The following is an 18,249-nucleotide window of genomic DNA, read 5'->3' on the forward strand; positions in this document are numbered from 1 at the left end:
GTCCCCAGGCCCCCCTCACTCCCACTGGGATGTGCTGTGCTGTATTGGTAGTGCTGGTGTAGCAATCGAAAGTGCACCCCATGAAATAGGCATCCTCTGCCAGTCAAGTGATCAAGTACGTCCCACGCACAGGAGCCTGAGAGATTATCCACCCCTTAGTTTCGAGAAACTGCTGACATTTTTTTGTTTCCTTGTTTGCAGTACTATTAAAACCTAATGGATCAAAGAGATGGTTACATGCAGATTTTTCGCCTATTTTTTTTTTTTTTGTCTTGCATAAGGTAACGAATGTTTTTAAAGCAATGTAATATCTATCTGAATGGTATGTATAATCAAATAATATTTACCTTCCCTGTCTCAATATTATTTTGTACAAATTAGGTGAGAGCAGTTTATTTCAACGTTATGTCATGGTGCATAAATAACTATTAATTTGTTGCTTTTAATTTTTGAAGTAATTCACTCTTAGATGTTGTAGTTAATTAATTACAATTACAAAGACAACCAATTTCTTTTTTGCATCTTTAAAATGTTTTTGCATCTTTAAAATTAGTATATATGTACTGTGTTAGATCTACAATGACATATTAGTAGTGCAAGGAGCGTGCATCAGCTGTGGATCCAGTAACGTGTTGTTTAGATCAAGCAAATCCAGCGCATAGTGGGGTAGATCAAGAGATATACAAGTGCAGTCAAAAATGAAACACATTCTATTGTCTTAATTTACTAAACTTAAATAACCAACAAAATAAGTACAGCATATACTGTACATGCGAAAAGTCAGTGAATGAGTTTACTAGCACTGGGGAAAATAAACAAATACTGCTGGGGAGGGGCTAAAATAATATAATACAACTTCCAACAAACACTAACAGAGAAAAAATCTAAAACAACAAAACCAACAACAGGCACAGTGTCTTCTGGAAATAATATCTATCTATCTATCTATCTATCTATCTATCTATCTATCTATCTATCTATCTATCTATCTATCTATCTATCTATCTATCTATCCACACAGTTGCTTGCAAAAGTATTCAGACCCCTGACCAATTATCTCATATTACTGAATTACAAATGGTACATTGAAATTTCGTTCTGTTTGATATTTTATTTTTAAACACTGAAACTCAGAATCAATTATTGTAAGGTGACATTGGTTTTATGTTGGGAAATATTTTTAAGAAAAATAAAAAACTGAAATATCTTGCTTGCATAAGTATTCAACCCCTGTGCTGTGGAAGCTCCCAGTTTGCACCGATGAAAGAAATTGCCCTAACAAGGACACAATTACCTTACCATTGGCCTCCACCTGTGAACCATTAAAGTTGCTGTCACATTTTCTGGATAAAACCCACTGCTGAAGGATCATTGGTAAGGCTATGAATCTGAAGGAAAATGAAGACCAAAGAGCATTCTACAGAAGTTAGAGATAAAGTAATACAAATGCATAGATTAGGGAAAGGGTACAAAATAATATCCAAGTGTTTGGATATCTCAGTGAGCACAGTTGGATCAATAATCAGGAAGTGGAAGCTGCATCACACCACCCAGGCACTGCCAAGAAAAGGCCTTTCCTCAAAACTCAGCGCTCAAACAAGAAGGAGACTTGTGAGAGAAGCCACAGAGAGGCCAACAATCACTTTGAAGGAGCTACAGAGTTCAGTGGCTGGGAGTGGAGTAATAGTGCACCAGTCAACCATATCAAGAGCTCTGCATAACACTGGCCTGTATGGGAGGGTGGCAAGAAAGAAGCCGTTACTCAAAAAGTACCATCTGAAAGCACGTCTGGAGTTTGCCAGAAAGCATGAGAGTGACCCAGCTGCGATGTGGGAAAAGGTTTTGTGGTCAGATGAGACCAAGATAGAGCTTTTTGGCCAAAACTCAAAGCACTATGTGTGGCGCAAACCTAACACTGCCCATGCCTCAAGACACACCATCCCTACAGTGAAGTATGGTGGTGGCAGCATCATGCTGTGGGGATGCTTCTCATCAGCAGGGACTGGGCATCTTGTTACAATTGAAGGAAGAATGGATGGAGCAAAATACAGGAAAATACTGCAAGAGAATCTGCTTCAGTCCACTAAAAAACTGAAGCTTGGGAGGAAATTCACCTTTCAGCAGGACAATGATCCCAAGCACAAGGCCAAAGCAATATTGGAGTGGCTCAAAAACAAAAAGGTGAATGTCCTACAGTGGCCCAGTGAAAGTCCTGACCTCAATCCCATTGAGAATCTGTGGCATTATTTGAAAATTGCGGTCCACAAGCGTCGTCCAACCAACATGAACAACCTGGAGCAAATCTGCCAAGAAGAATGGGCCAAAATCACTCCGACACTGTGTGCAAAGCTGGTACATACTTACCCCAAAAGACTTAAAGCTGTTATTGCAGCGAAAGGTGGCTCTACCAAATATTAATGTGTGGGGGTTGAATACTTATGCAAGCAAGATATTTCAGTTTTTTATTTTTCTTAAATATATTTCCCAATATAAAACCAATGTCACCTTACATAATTAATTTTGAGTTTAAGTGTTTTAAAAAAAAAAATATCGAACAGAATGAAATTTCAATGTACCATTTGTAATTCAGTAATATGAGAGAATTGGTCAGGGGTCTGAATACTGTTGCAAGCCACTGTATGTATATATATATATATATATATATATATATATATATATATATATATATATATATATATATATATATTATCATACTATGTATACATATTACGTAGTACCATATGTCATATATCGTACAATATTAATGTATTATATATATATATATATATATATATATATATATATATATATATATATATATATATATATATATATATATTATCGTAAATTGTAACATTGTTCGTTATGGTCATTTTTATGGGGGAAAGTCTATGTATGTCTTGTTTGATGTCTTGATGTCTACATAATAAATGCCTGTGAGCCAATACATCCCTCTTCAAAATCAGAAATAAAGCATATATTTTCATTCTACAGTATAATGGGTTGCACGAGCAGGCTTTATAATGTATGTATACGATGTAATGGCCATTAAGGGCTTATTAATGTATTGTATATATGAATAAAAGGGATCCTTGACGGAAATATATTAAGGAAATTAAGAACATATTACATTTTTGAAGCTGTTTTACTCCTAATATATATTTATTAATAAAATAATGTAAATAAATTAACAATTGATACATGTTCCTGCAAACAAATGTTACAATATCAAATTCAACAGAAAATAAATATAAACCCTATTCACGAAACTCTAAATTTACACACAATACAAAAATCTACAATAACATAGTTAAAGCACAGCATGAGCTGCAGTACCTATTGTTTGCAGTACCTATTGTTTGCAATATTATTTATATCACCCAATGTTTTCAACTGCAAATTATTATATATATATATATATATATATATATATATATATAATATATATAATATAATATATTTCTATAGAAACATAGTGTGCAATATATATAACATGTTATATATAGGTTATATACAGACGTCATGTTGCAATATATTCATAACATGTTACTCGTAGGTTGGAAAAAAGACAGTAAAACCAACTGCTGGATGGTCTACAATGACTGCAACATGGGTTTAAATTAAGCCACTGTTGGTAAGATGAAATTGAAAAAACCTTTTCACAGGTTTTAGTCTAAATTGGTACGTTACAATTGAGCTCATAGATGGGTATTTCTGAAGACTAATTTTCAAGTTTAAACCTCAACTAAACTAGTTTAACTAGAACGCTGCAATTTACCCATCAAGTGGACTAAATTTGGTACGCTGCAATTAACCCAAGGTTTTTTTTCATAAATAATTAAATATATTATATACTATTACTATGTTTATGTATATCGTTTGCTTTTAACAGTGATCTTTATTGTTTTTAAAATATAATCATTTGTTTTGTCAGTTTGCGTTACAATGCCGGCTGCAAAAAAGTAAATACACACACACACAAGGATACTCAGCTGTTAACTAGATCTTAAAAAAACAACAACAAAAAAAACACTTGTTATGGCATAGTTCCTACAAATACATTCACACGTGAACTTAGTTGCCTGCCATCAAAATTACTTACACAGTGTGAAAAAACAAAAAGCAGAACAACCTATTCATTAACAAAACAATAAATCTTATTGAAAAATAAACAGACAAATGTTAATATTAATATACTGTAAGTAGGGGTGCACTTTCTCGGTATAGCGATGCAAAAGTGAATCCCCTTTACGTCACATGACGTGCGCATGCGTGGTAAAGCCAATGGCGCTGAACGGATGCACCCACAGGTGCACTTTTGCATGCTACACAGGCCCCATAGCAAGACAGCTTAGTGCTAGTGGAGCTGCTGGTCTCCTGCGAGCTCTCTGGAATGCTCTAACCAGGTTAATACATTTACACACACACACACACACACACACACACACACACACACACACACAGAGGCAGGAGCGCACCGGGTGTCCACAGCTGTCCTGCTGAATCCAAATGCCCTTTTTGACAATTACTAAACCAACTGACACAAACTTTTTTATTATTATTCGGAAGCACACAAACCAGAGCTTTATTCTCCTAATCAAACAAGCACACATTTCAAAAACCTCATTGCCTCATTGTGAGCTAAACACCCTGCAGTGTCTCAGCTTCTGTGTGACGCACTTTTCAGCACAAAGGGTCTGGTTTTCAAATGGTGGTAAGGGGGGTTACTAATTAGAAAGGGAACAAACCATTTCCTTTAAGAATTTAAATATATATCTTTTGTTAGATATTTCGACTGTTTTCGATCAATTTTACCAGTTTTTTCTGCTAAATATAAACTCACAGTTCAAATGGTACTTTACCATTACACATTTCAAATGTTCCCACTGTCAAGCCAATTGCCTCTTGTCACCTGCCGTACCTCAGGAATAAATCAACCAAGCTACTGAATCCTGGAGATGAGGGACCACCTGACTAGCAGGGGTCGTTGAAGTATGCCACTGGGTAACAAATGCATTGCTTCTTGTCCCCAGCCAAAAACTGGAAACTCAATGCAAACAGAATTTGAACTACACTTGCCTGTCTTGCTGTACATGACAAGCAGCAGTGCTTTAACACTGGGGCTCAGCATTTGTTTTACAGCTAATTTACCTTTGCATATAAAGTCTGTACTTGAGAGTTGATTTATGTAGGCACTGTTTTCTATTGTGTTGCACATGGAAGCAGACTGCACATGCACTGTATTTAATCTATTCCAGAATACTCCATTTACGTGCTCATTCACTTGATGTAATTTGCATTGTCTCGTACATCTTAGATGTCCCATTTCATTCCTGCTTCATGAGCTGTGTGTGTCCTTCATTTTTCCCGGGTCACTAGACAGGCAGACTAGACCCAGAGCATTATCTGTGTAGCATCAGGACTACTTCTGATTGATTTATTTTATCATCGTCAACTTCGCAAAAAAAAAAAAAAAAAACCATCAGAAAATGATTGAACATCCCCTTAATTTAATATCCAAGTTTACTGAATATTCTTACAAAATCAGTGTAAAATACTGCAGTATTTTGGAAACAGTAACTGCAGAAGTATTACTGCAGAGTAGCCAAATTTCACCACCTAAATTACAGTGGGAATTCCTATTACATTATTACCTCATGTATTGTGTCCAAAATATGCAGTTTATTGCAGTTATACTGCATGAATAAGGCTGTACAATATATTTGAAAGGAGAGGTTCTGGTGGGCTAAACAAAACACGTGTGCTTCCGAATAATAAAAAAAAAAAGTTTGTATTAGTTGGTTTAGTAATTGTCAAAAAGGGCATTTGGATTCAGCAGCACAGCTTTGGACACCCGGTGCGCTCCTGCCTCTGTGTGTGTGTGTGGGTGTGGGTGGGTGTGGGTGGGTGTGTATGTGTGTAAATGTATTAACCTGGTTAGAGCATTCCAGAGAGCTCACAGGAGACCAGCAGCTCACTAGCACTAAGCTGTCTTGCTCTGAGGCCGGCACTACCAATACAGTACAACACATCCCAGTGGGAGTGAGGAGGGCCTGGGGACACATTCCACACATAGTCACTTCAAGGCAGCAGCCTGACAGGTGCCAGGCAGTTCCACAGCAAGATGTTAATGAAGCCTTCAAGAACAGTGGCAGCCCTGGTTCTCTTCCCCTTGGTGAAGCCTTACCAGGACTGCCCCAGCAGAGCTTGCCAGGTTGACGGCTTGACACCCAGCAGATGGTGCCCTTGCTGGGTAAACAGCAGCAGGACAATGGGAGGGGATTGTCACTGTTTTCTCTACATCAGTAACTTCAAGCATGAGTAGGACTCCCTCTTATCTGGAACCAATGCGTTGACCGTGGCTGTAAAATCAAAGGACAAAGAGGGAATGGAGTTGTTCTCTTTTTTTATTAAGGAAAAGCTTCACAATTGAGCAAGTATAAGACATATATTTACTGGAGAAATGTTCCGGAAGAAAACGTTCATTGTCATTGGGAGCGCACAGACTTTGTAATGGGGAAAGTGGAAGGCGTGTATGGGGGTATATTACAGAAATACAAAGAATTAAATCAATTTTTTAAATATACATTCTTCCTAAATAGCAATATTATTGTCATACTCACAGTGGAAAAAATTAAGACAATTACCAAGAGTTATAATATCATTATAATAGAAAAATGAAAGCTACATTAATAAATAAAAGAAATACAAAAATAAAATGTAAATGTAACTACAAATTATTTTCACCTTAAAATCATTTTGACATTGGCCAAGGACATATTGCAACAATTAGTGGAATTTGTATTAACTGAATAATCGGTCATGTTACTTATAATTAAAGCTTCTGATGTATCTGTATTCACAATGGCCAAGAGAAAGACGTTAAAAGTATGTACTGTTGGGTTTCTTTATATTATATATTGAATAAACAGGTAGGATCACTTGGGAGGGAATATTTACACATGACCAGCATTAGTAAACACAAGCCGAAGGTTTACTTCTGATGTGATGTGTCCCTGCATTCCACTTCAAGAGGCCATATGCAGATTACATTGACACTGAAAACATACGAGTCATTGGAAAAGCAGTGATTGGTTACCAATAAATTATTTCTGGGAGTTTTAATTGTATATTAATGAATTATGATCCTTTCTTTACATGATATATTGTATCGTAATAGAGATATGTATGATTTATATCATGTTACCCCCAAAAAATGGGACATAGTAATTTTTCCGGTAATGTTTTCATAGGAGAAACTAGTAACAAGTTAATCAAAATTTAAAGAAACAGTGAAGTTAACAGGATGACCCATTCTAAAGAAGGTACTGGTTAAGTGTGTTTTTTGTTTTGATGTTTTAACATTCAAATTGTGGTGTTCCATGCAAGGGGTGACAAAGGATAAGATGCACTGGAGATGCACTGGAACTTTGGCAAATACTTCAATGTGATTGGTTGATTTCAGGTGTATGATTTATAATTATGGCTTTTGTGGCTGGGGTGAGGGGGGGGGGGGGGGGGGGTGAGTTAATCTAAGTAAATACAATTGCTAAGGTGGGGTGTGGTTCAAAAAAAGGTTGAGAGCTCCTGCTGTAGAGTAGGTTCGTCATTTTGTTGAGCACCAGCAGTGAGAACGGGCACATTGTGTGTCTTTGTGTGCAGTTTGTTTGACACTAAGCCAATAAAAAACAATTAGATTAAGCATGATCCCTGGCTCAGGTCACCTGTTCTATTTCAATGTTTCAGCTACTAAATCCCTCTACTTGTTTTGCTATAGATTTCATAAAAAATGTTTCTAAAATGCACTGTTTGCAATTCAAATTCTTGAAAATGTCTTCAGGGGGACAAAAGCCACGAATGCCGCCCCATCCCCACACTTATAGAACTCTGCTGAGGCCCCTGCCACAAGCACAGTGCATTGTGAGATTCGTGTATTGCTACACTCCTACTCATGTAGAAGAATATTGCAAAGGTGCTGTCAGTAAATTTTGTTAATTAGTAGCTTTGAAAAAAATGAATTAAATAATCTAATACCCTACTATATGCATCTTTTATGCAAGAGAACTATGAAAAACAGTATATTAGATAAGATTTACTAGAACTGTTTTCTTTAGCACTATGTACTTTAATTGATCTAGTGTGCAATGTAGTCTATTTATCACAATGGCTGTGTCCTGTTCGTCAGCACAGAAATATGACCTATTGGAATGTCCTGCTGTGTACAGCAACTCAAGAGTTCTTAAGTCTAAAAGTACAGTATAGCCTACCAGGAGAAGTAGTAGGATATAAAAGACTGGGAGCATTCTTATTAAATTATATCCCCCCCCCCATAAGGGACAAATAGCATGATAAGATTGATGGGCGGAACGGCCTTTTCCTGTTCCCAATTTTTTATTATGTTCTTCTTATGCTCTATTGTGACATCAGTTTAGTCTGTGCATCGACTTTAACACGATAGCCTGATCATGCTCTATTTCTTTTTGGAGGGGTGCCAACCTAAACCCAAGCAAAAATTGGGATACATGCGCAAAAATATTGAAAACCGACATTTTAGGGGCTTTAAAGTAACGGTTGTCTGATGTTGTTTCCTAAGTTTTGGAATCTGTAAAAAAAAAAATAAAAGCTAATAATTTGGAGTAGACAGCTCTGAGAGAATTAGTATCCAGTGTCCTCTTCAAATATATGCAAACATCTTTGCTGAGCAATCTGTCTCACAAAATGGTAATAAAGAAATGATCCATTCAGTACCAACAAGGAATGACGTAACAATATGCAGAAACCAAGAGGAAATAACTACACTAAACATCTTCTGCTGTTTGTAGGTGCAACCTCTTACTGCATTTCACAACCTCAGGTGCCTCACTCTAACTTTCCACTGCTGGCTAATTGCTGGGACAAATCGAGTTAGCTGCAAGGGAAGGAAAGGCACAGGGAGGTGGGGGGAAAGGGTCAGCTACTGGCAGATGCTGGCATATTTGTTTAACAGACTCAGATGCTTAGGCACTGGCTGGGATGGGGCAAAGGAGGTCAGGCCTATTGTCTGCTGTCTCGTGCAAAACTCCTGCCCCTCTCACTTTCCCTTTTTTTGAAAAGTGTCAGCCTTTTTTTTTTTCGGCGAGCAGTGCCGTTTCCTCCCCTCTTGCTCAGCAGGAGAGGGGGAGTCTGTCGTTGAGGAAACGTGCAGCTGCAACAATAATCGCGCTGCCCATCCGTCATCTTGACACCAATCACACAAATCTCTTCAGCCCAGGCAGAGAAGGCGCAGGCAGGATGCCTTTGTCCAGCCTTTTTAGCTTGCCTCCTCCCCACAAAAAAGAGGACTGGTCTTTTATTTCCCACATTCAAAGGGAGGTGTGTCCTTATTCTTGTTCTAAGACATGTGTCCAAGCCCCTTCTCCCTATAGCACCAGCTAGAAGCAGTCCTTCAGGGCTCACCTGTCAAAGGGAGTACACGAATGTACAAAACCAAAAATGGTTTCTCAGCAAATATTTGATTTTCCTGTTTTTTTGCTCTAAAAGCAAAGTATTTTTGAGTTAGGTCACAGAAGGCAAATACGTTCAACTCCTTCCTTCGGTAGCATTACTCTTTGTCTGTTTGTGAGTGCTTTGGATAAGGAGGATTGCCTCTCTGTGCTTGAAGCCTCCAATATGCCTGCATTATAGCCCTCCTTTTAATCATTCTTTGAATAGCAACAGAAAGAGTAATACTGCTGGGTGTAGCTGTCCTGGTTTGTGGTACCCCACTTGCATATTTAGTATCCTGGTATCCCTGGTTTTCACAAATAGATAACCATGCAAATTATTTTAATGAACTGTCCTACAGGAGGACTGAAGAATGACAGGGGATAAGCCCCATGTTAAATAAATATCTTGATCCACAACAGTCAGTGTAATCACATCCTAGGCAGTCACCATTGTAGATGCACATTTTAGGGGGTATTGTCCTTATAAATGAATAGTAATTGTATAATATTTTGGCAAAGTTTTGCTTTTTGAAATTGTTTGCCCTTTTTTGAAGAGGGGATGGTTATCTAAATTTAGGCTAGTCACCAAAAGTGCAAAAGAGAGCACAATCTTGCCCCACTTTTGTACAAAGGCTGCATTATTTATTTGTTTTCCATTCATCATTAATTTAAAAGCCTGTTTACATTTTACACAAGAAATCAGCATGAGTATTCTGTTTCAAACTAAAATGCATTCTTGTGTTCCAAAGAAGAGGGAGTAGCTGAGCGCTGCTTATCCAGAAATAATTAATTCAAGTGGAAAAAACTAACCTTACACATTACAAATGACAATAGCCAATATTGAGCGCGTCCCATTGGCTGTGAGGGATATCCCGTTTGGGCTCTTTCACACCCTGCCTGTGTCCGCTCCATGATGGAAGCGATTAAGCTTTCTTGTGGATTTTCATGGTTGTCGCTTCCAGCTGCAGCTGTGGACAGAGTAAACGGTCCAGCCCCCTACAGATTAAAAACTAGCATTCATGAGACCAGGCTGATGATGGCAATCTGCATTATTCATCAGTACCAAGCATGACTCTACTGATTAACTAACATTATTAGTAGAAGGGCAGCATGGTTATCTGATCTTTTTCTTTTTTCATCCCTCAATGTTTGTTCTTGGTTTGGGGCTGGATTGAAATGCAGGTTCTATAGAGAAAGGTCGCTGCATTAAGATCCAGCTCCTCCCAGTTTCATTAACGTTATTATGTAGCTTCAAAACACAAGCAAGTCCTCTATTTATTCTTGTGCTGAAAATGGAGGTAACAATATATAATTACTCAAATGAGTGAAGCCTCTGGGAACTGTGGTAACTGTATAATTCAGAAGGTGAAATCGTCAAACCCTTTCAATATATACTTGAAAGGCAGGGGGCTTAATTATTGACATGTGTGGTGAATAAATATTCCTGATAAAACATGTTATTTTCAGACTTAACATTTTGGTGAGAGAACTTTCTCAGTAACATTTTTGGTATATATTTGAAGAAGAGACAATAATCTTTTTATAGTTACTGAAATAGGGTACTACATTAAAAAGCAAGGGGTCTGATAGGGATAAAAGGGTCTACTACAAATATAATGATCTGTAATACTACAATGCTTATGTGTAGTTTATATAGAGTATTGTTTGAGCTGCCATTCAAAACAAAAAAATAATCATGGTATTTGTGAGAGAACCCGAAGATTGAATTTGTATTTAGTGTAATCATATAGATTCAACAGGGCAGTTTAGATGTGTTAAGTCACAACCCAGTGGATTCAGGTACAGTATTGTAGTGTTTACAAACTGCATGCACCTGAACGCATTTAAATGTGAGATTTAAAAAAATATAAACTTTACTGAATTGTCACAAATTGTTCTGGTGAACCAGGAGCCATGTATCTTAATCCATTTGTAAAGACAACTATGATTGCAATGCATGCCTTTGATGAACTGGTTAGTATTCAAGGAACTGATGAAACTGTACACATTTCATCAATAACTTGTGCTGCCTCTACAGGATGAGCAGGGCATTGACAGGGAATGTGGTAATTCACTGTGTTGACTTTCGATCAATATCTGAGAGTATGATGGCAAAACTGTGAATAATGAATTGTGGGGCAAGGACACAATTCTGATAGCTGCAATATCATGATACATGAAGGTTTAAATAGAAAGAAAGGAATAGTAGATTGCTACATCATTAACTATGTACTACATGACATCACAAACACATTAATAGAGTACGGCTAGTTTCACAGATTATTTTACCACTAGTCTTGGACTGCCTTTAATGTAATATAGAAACTTGCTTCTTGTGACCAGCACTGTACAGTTTTAAGGCAAAACTAAGTCAAATAGACAAACTTTTCAGTATACTAGCCCCTTGAGAACTTTGAATTTTAAGGTTGCACAGTTTCTGAAATGTTTCACCTTTTGATCAGTCCAGATCTCTATTAAACTGGTTTTACTTTATCCTTTCTACTACAAAATCTTCAAGCAGACCTTGGAAATGCTCTTGTCTGTTTTCAGTGGTAACTGTTCTTATTTCCTGGGTCAAGCCCACAAGCAAACCAAGTCAATGTCTAAAAATATGGATCACTTTTTCAATGAACATTGGTGTTGAAAATATGCCATAGCTTTAGTGAATCTTAGTATGGAAGCAATATGGACTAACACGTACATTTCCGATTCAAATCTAATGTATTCAGACAATGGAAAGGACACCTTGTGAAAATGTTTGTCCAAAATGTTTATTTAGTTTTGTTCAGATTTTATGATTGAAAGTTTTATTGAAAGTTTGGGCAGGTTACTGTCTCATTTTTGTCAAAATAGTGCTACTGGATCTGTCACCAGTTCCATCATGTTGGCGAACTCAGTCAAACAAATAACCATTTAGACATGTTAACAATTACCCATTTAACCCCAATCAGAGTCCTTGTTCACTTAATAATATATACCATATAGACATTAAATACAGTTATTGTCACTGTACATACATGCAGTACAAACATACACTCCTAACATTTGTTGCCTATGGTACTGTCTCCACTTTTTTCCAGTAAAAAAAAAAATCTGACAATGAAAATGTATATTTCAAGGGTCAAAAGCAATACAGGGGCTCACTGAACTGGAAGGTAGCCAGTTGCTAGGCACATTTTAGTAGCTGTAATAACACAGTTGGAGCTGTGGATCACAATAGATCAAGGCCCATTGCCTCAAATGATAATAAATGACCATCTCCATAAGAGTCAAGCTGGGCCATCTGTGAACCTAATAGGACTCAAAGCATGGCTGGAACTCCAACCTTTGGTCAGCCCCTGCTTCCGGTCCCTGGTCCTGTAATCCGTAGTTGCCTTATACAGTGCCTTAATAAATGCCTGATGATGGACGCTTCCCTCTAGACATAATCTGCTAAACTAACACCAAACCATATTTAACCCTTTCCAGTCTGATGTCGGACCCTGTCCGGCATCATCAAAAAGACGTAAAACACAGGTCTCTAATAGTTTTTTTCTCAGGAAAAAGCAGAGAAAACCTTTCAATGACCGAGTGAGACCGGAGGAGACGAAAAAAGGCCATATCTGAGCAATACCGTAGCCCCCATGCACTACAGAGATAACACGGACATAAACAAAGGAGATAGCTGCTTCCGCATCCAGCGCTCAAAGAATACCACAGACATTTGCAGAGCTTTTTAAGATGTTGTAGTAATAAAATAATGACTTGGATTGCATTATTGAGGAGTTTGGTGATAAAATGAGTGATCAGGAGAGGATTTATCAGTATGCACGTCTATAAAGACACAACGAACAAGGGATGGGGCTTGGCTGGAGATGCAGTACTGATGTCCTTTTTCCATGCACTGCCTTTTAAACCTGTTTTACTCTGAAAAAAAACCAGGTGTAACATAAACAGCGCGTGTGAAAACAAATTGAACCTGATGCACCTGACAAGAGCTGAATAAATTGCCTGCAAAGGGTTAACATCTGAAAAGCAGCCCTTCAGTTAAAGTTTTGTTTATAGGTATTTCATTAGTACAGTAGTTGTCACGAATATTCCCTTATAAAAGCACTGTAAAAGTAAGATTGTCATTTTGTAGTTTTCCTATGCTTTTCCTAGAGTTATACTATGCATTTACCATACATAATGATATAATATTATGAATATAATAATTAAGTTATTTCATTTTATTGTTAATTGAGACCAGCAAAGTGTATACTTTCTGGCAACATGTAGATTAGTGTCCTTTCAGCTGTGAAGTACCTCCACACATGTTGAACATACCAAAACATTGGGAAGTTGGCTCCTTTGTGTGTGTGTGTGTGTGTGTGTGTGTGTGTGTGTGTGTGTGTGTGTGTATATATATATATATATATATATATATATATATATATATATATATATATATTATATCAGTAAATCCAATTCTTAACTATCACCTGGCCTCCAGATCACAAACAGTAGCTGGAATTTCTATCCTCTTTGTGTTTGTTTATGCACCTATTGTGCTGTGCAAGTAATACTGTCTCAAGCTCAATGGTCCATTTTGCAGTAGCTCAGAATCATCTGGAAGCAGACTCGAGCAGATGAGTTCATTTAAAAAAAAAAAAAAAAGGGCGGAATCAAGTTTATTAATGTTTTCCAGCGGTTTATTAATGGTGTAAGCAGACATTGACAGCTCATTCAAGAAATAATATCCCTACAGAAAGTGAAGTAGTCCACCTTTTGTAGAACATGACTGAAGTTCTGCTCGTGTCATGAGGAATAGCCTCAGTTTAATTGAAGTCGGGCCAGTAATGTGTGTGTGTGTGGGTGTGGGTGTGTATGGTTAAATATAATAATACAGTTGATTGCTCAAAATTAAAAACCTACTATACTTGTAAGCACCACCACAACATCCACAGTTATTTGTAGACCCAGCTAAAAAAAAAAAAAAAAAGTGATCCTACTGTTGAAGCTAATATTCACATTTATTTACAGCAGATGGGCACTTTCCTATTTCTTTTGTCCCTTGAAGAAAGTTCTTGTATTGAATGAAGCAGCAGGGACTGGTATAACTAACAAATAGTTCAGTACTGCTGTAACAGTGTCTTTATTAACTTTTTGCAGTTATGGAGTTTCATTATAAAGCATAAGTGGGTTCAACTGAAGAAGTTAGTGTGGTGGATATCTTGACTGTGTATTTTCTAAATCTTAAAATGTAGGAGTGGTAATAACTGGGTAATCACATATCCTTCCAGAACAATGAAAAATATGCCTTGAATACTTTTAACTTAGCCAGGTATATATAAAGTTAATTCTCTTTAAAACGAACCCAGATTAGACACATTTCCTTATGCTAGAAAATTTCTACATGGTTCCGGACAAACTTAGCAGTTGCATTTTGTAAATTAAAATGAATTTCCTGTTTGTGCTAATTTTAATAATATGAATTGCCCTTGTAATGAGCTGAGTGTAAAGGATATTGGAGAATGCATCCAGATTAGCATCTTTGTTCTGTATTTTAGTGCTGTCTTGGGACTACAGATCCTATGATAAATTAGGAAATATAAACACACATAGGTGAGTTTTTTTTAACAACAAAATAATAAAATATTATTATTTGTTTATTTAGCAGATGCCTTTATCCAAAGTGAGTTAGAGACTAGGGTGTGTGAACTATGCATCAGCTGCGCGGTTACTTACAACAATGCCTCACCCAAAAGACAGAGCACAGGGAGGCTAAGTGGCTTACTCAAGGTCAGACAGTGAGTCAGTGAGTGAGTCGGGGACCTCCTGGTTACAAGCCCTTTTCTTTAACCACCTGACCACACAGCCTCCTAAGGCAGGTTAGCCAACAGTAGTTGATAATGTCATTGCTTTAAAAACACTAATTAGTAATTACTACTCGTGGCAAAGTGGCTAGTGAGTGGGGAACAGGTGTTGCAGTGATGCGGTGCAGGAGTGAAAGGCAGACAATCGTATTCCTTTAAAAAAAAATGCTTTATTTGTATTCCAGGTCTGGTGACCGTTTAAATAATAAATCCCCGGCAATATACAACCAAGTGTAAAGCACAGGGATAACAAAACAGGGCACAGTCCTGAACAAAAACGAACACACGGTCACCAGTCCTGGGTGAATGCAGATGTGCTTGTGGTGAGTGACAACACGGGCATTTCGTGAAGGTTTTGTGCAGTGGTGATCCGAATCGTGCTGACCCTCAGCGACAGCTCCAGATTTGTGGGTTAGCTGTCTAGTGGTGCAAAACACAGACAATTACAAGACAGACAAAACACAATGCACAACACGTTTTTACTCTTTCTGCATGAGAGCGCCTCTCTTGGTCCTTCTCTCTCCTGAGCCTTTACTCAAACGAAGGAAAAGATCAGCGTTACCCTGACAACTATATGCTAATCCCCATGACATCTTGGTAAATGGTTGCAGCTGACTTATTGCTTGCAGCTGCCCCTCGTTTACCTTTCAGGTCAATACGGTCTTACAACAGAGTCTCGCTTATTTCCAGGCTGACCAACTTCCTGGCCCCGGAAAAGAACTGTCAGGCCAGCCCTTCCAGAAACTTCTCCTCTCGTTCTTTAGCACCCTCACAGATCAAGAGGGAGATTTACCACCAGAACTCATTATCTTTCTGTCACACTACTACACCCTGAAATTGAAGTGTTCCCAAAATTCTTTCACAGTCAAACTCCACCGAAGTCTCAAATACAAAGCAATGGAGTGGTCTCTTTTGCAACTGCTCACCTATTCAGTAGCCATTTTGCCTTCATCTCTGTGGCTGAAATGAATTTAGAATTTTACCCTGTAGATAATCAGCAGCACTGCAGTTGATTGTATACAGAAACTCATTGTATGCACTAGAATAAGGCCTCTAAAGGAATATATCCAAGGGCTTTATGCTGGTTGTCAAAACTAAAACCCTTGCATAAATGCTGAGCAATGGCATGAATGAGGTAGGGATTATTATCTATAACACCTCTTTAATAGTGTGCAATAATCCATTATTGAACGCAACACTAGGGGTTCTTCATTCTATTGTTTTATAATAAAGGTGCCAGCGTCTGAGCTACGCCTGGGCTGAAATGTTTTATGGCATGAACATAAACTAATGTGACAGGGTCTGACCGGATTTGGGAGAGGCGGGAGTACTAAAAAAAGGGAAAAAGATGTGGTACATATCAGACAAGAACCTACACGCAACCGTGTTTTTTTCAAAATATTTCTGATGCTCTATAATCAGGTCACACAGACAGAAGGTTGTAAACAAGCTGTTTGAGGCCCACAATGCAAGCAAGTTACTCGGGCCAATGGAGTGATGCTGGCATGTTTTGCAGAGTCCTCTGTGTGTAAGCAACATACATTTCTGGCAGGATCAGCAGTACTGGAGTTGGTTATGGGTGGAGAGATATTGGCAAATTTCAAAATAAAAAACAATAAAGTTCACTGTGATCAGGATCCCTGTTCCAGTGGTGTCCTGGATACAAAACAAAATACAGAGCTTTACAGCTATTACAAATACAAACTAGTGTACATTTTAAATGTGTCAGCTGTACAGATATTACTATAAGTGAGATAGTGTACCACAGTTTTTGAGCATGTGAAAAATATTTTTCTGCCAAAATAGATTTGGCAACAGGCGACAAACTACATTTGAAGGCCAGAGCAAGAATCACTTTGAAGGCCAGAGTAAGAATGACAGGAAGAAAAGTAATGCAATGTAGAAATATTGGGCCATTCACTTATTTGAATGCACCTGTTGCCTTTATCGACATCAATACTTCTTGACCTTATTTTTGCATTTCATAAAGCAAACTGATTAGATGGCAATTTGTTTACTCTTTTTTTCTGGATCGACTGTTGACATGACATCATCTAATGGTGGCTACATTAAGGGTGAGCAGAGACGGATGGACATTGAATCTTTTTTCTCCCTGTAACAGGGTAGGTCCGTGTGTGTGTGTATTCGCTGCTTTCTGACTTGCAGGAGATGAAGACGGAGGTTGGAGTGAATACGCCCCACAGGGTTATTTACACATACACACACTAAATAGCTCACGTGACACTACCAACACACAGTGTACAAAAAGCAAAATAAAACACTATACTATAAAAGGTGCCATGAAAACAGTGGTGCTACTCCTAAATGGAGGTCCTGCTTATACACCTCACTATACTTTAGGGAGGATCTACCATCTATGAACGTATCTTCACTCTTCAATAATAAACAAACCCAACTCCAGCTACATGCCTGGCTGTCAGCGCTTCGTTTCTTCTGAAGACTCCGATCCCACATTACCCTCACAGCGCTTGGAGATCTTCAGCAAGATGTTTCACTCTCTTTGTCCAGGTAGCGTGGATGATCTTCAGCCCATTGGCTATGGCTTTGCAGCAGCCCTGCGGTGTATAAATGGGACCTTCTTAAACCTGACGCCCTGCTGGGACACACCTACCTGGTGCATCAGTTACTTCATTCATTATTTACAATAATATCACACAGTAATATTTAAAATATATATACATGTACAAAACCCCTCTTCATGTGCAGGGCTCCGGCCCTGCCACACTTCCCTTATCCAGAGCACAGGCATCACAAAAGAGCATTCAAAAGGTGAACTAAGGCGTACCCAAACACGGGACGGACGCTGCTCCCACTAAAAGGGAGGTCCCGCTCCAGGAACCTTCTCCATAACACACTCTAAATACAATTGGGTGGTATTCAAATCCACTAAATGAATCCCTGTGCTTGAAGGTACTATTTACGATCCCAGT

This window comes from Polyodon spathula, chromosome 17 (genome assembly GCF_017654505.1).
Source record: "Polyodon spathula isolate WHYD16114869_AA chromosome 17, ASM1765450v1, whole genome shotgun sequence".
Classification (NCBI taxonomy): Eukaryota; Metazoa; Chordata; class Actinopteri; order Acipenseriformes; family Polyodontidae; genus Polyodon; species Polyodon spathula.